Genomic DNA, 1,877 nt, shown 5'->3' on the forward strand with positions numbered 1-1,877 from the left:
CTCGCCCCGGCCCCGGCCTCGGCCCCGGCCCCGGCCTCACCCCCCTCCTCGCCCCGCAGAGCCACGACGAAGCAGGGACAGACGGTCTGCCTGAGCCCCTCCGCACCCTGGGTCAAGCTCATCGTCACCAGGATCCTCAACAGGTACCTGCCGGGGGCACCGCGGGGGTGTCCCGGGAAGGAGCGGGGCGGCTGCGGCCCCGGCTGCAGCACACGCTCCGAACGCCCCCCCGGATAAAGCGAGGGGCAAGCCTCTTTCACCTCCCCCATACCCCGCTTCCCAGCAAGCTGAAGGCTCGCAGGTGATGGCAGGCAGTGCTGACCTCTGTCTTCTTGGCTTTTTGCTTTCAGCTCCACACAGAAAAACTGACGGGGGAAAGAAACCCGCTGGAGGGGAGATGACGCTGAGCCTGAGGCTTCGGGGGCTTTCTTCTCTTGAAATGCACTGCATTTGAGCTCAGCCTGTTTATTGAAGACTTTATTTAATGTAATGAGATCCGATTGTATTTATTTAAATATTGCAAGTACTATGTAAGATGTATCTTTAATTTGGACATTGTCTGAAAAGCACAATTCTAAGTGCTGTATGAATTTACTGCCTTTAAAACCTTGCTTTTGGGGTGTTGTGCAGGAGAAAAGATACAGGGAGTATCCTGAATTCTTTCACAGGAAAAAATCTGCCTGGGCTCCAGCATCAGCAAACCACTGCTGAGGCTTCGGCATCAGCGTGAAGTGTATTTCCATGCTACACACCTTTGTAAGGACTTGAGTAACATATAGAAACATTTATTCTACATAGCAGCTCTGAGTAAAGAAGGGAACTGCTGCCTCACAAAACACGTTTTTGTTTTGTTTTGCACATGGTATAGCTATGTGCCTGGAAAAAAACTTTCCCAGCTACTGTGGGAAAGCCGTGCAGCCTGCTGTGCCAGAGCCAGAGGTTAAGTCAGCAACGCAAGTTCACCAGCAACTTCTAGTTCCCTTCTCCTGCCAGAAGTCCTGGTACGCACAGCACTGCTTACCTTGTGCGTCTGCATTTTGAGGGAGCTGGTGGGTTTTGCTGCTTGCAACCTTAGACATGTGATGTCTTTTTTTTGTATGGCATAATGTCATAATATATATAAAGTTATATGTAAGTGAATGTGCTGTTGTGTTGCTGGATGTTTATTTATTCTAGTCCAAATTCCTGTTGGAGTTGTGTATATGCAGTTTCCTCTGCTCTTCATATTTCTGTCCAGCAGAAAATTAAAAAGAAGGGGGATCTAAACCACTTTTAAATACTAGTATTTAAATGTCATCATGGTGAGACCATATGATTTCTGTTCATCTACTCATTTTCCAAAATGTTGAAGAAACCCTCATAGTTATATATGTATAATCATTGTGCAGAGGTATCATGAGTTATCCAGGATAACTGTAATAAGTTCCTGTAAATCAAATGGAAGATTTTTTCCTAATGTTTTTATTACTATATAAGTTTCCTAATTAAGAAATTTTCCTTGTTGCTTAGAGTTTTGCTTTTTAAAAAATAAATATTTAGATACACTTGCCTGGTGTCTGTTCCCATGTGTTAACATAAAAGTCAGCTCTTACAACATCAAATCTTGTCGGTTTAGTTAATGGCTTGTATAAGCTGCGCCCATCAATATACTTTCACCATTCCAAAACTACAATCCTCAGCATTCCTTTGCCTTAATGGGAGTTCTGGACTGAGAGCAGTGGGACTGTGCCTCTTTTATTTGGTCCCATTTGCGGGGAAATGAAATTATTTGGGAAGCTGATGTGAAAAGCACCAGCATTTTCCCCCCTTCCATTTCACTGCAGTCACCTAGAAGTTGAAAACCAAGCTAGAAACAATAGAATGTGGAGCATTGAAAC

The sequence above is a fragment of the Pygoscelis adeliae genome, unplaced genomic scaffold (genome assembly GCF_000699105.1).
Source record: "Pygoscelis adeliae isolate BGI_AS28 unplaced genomic scaffold, ASM69910v1 Scaffold316, whole genome shotgun sequence".
Lineage (NCBI taxonomy): Eukaryota > Metazoa > Chordata > Aves > Sphenisciformes > Spheniscidae > Pygoscelis > Pygoscelis adeliae.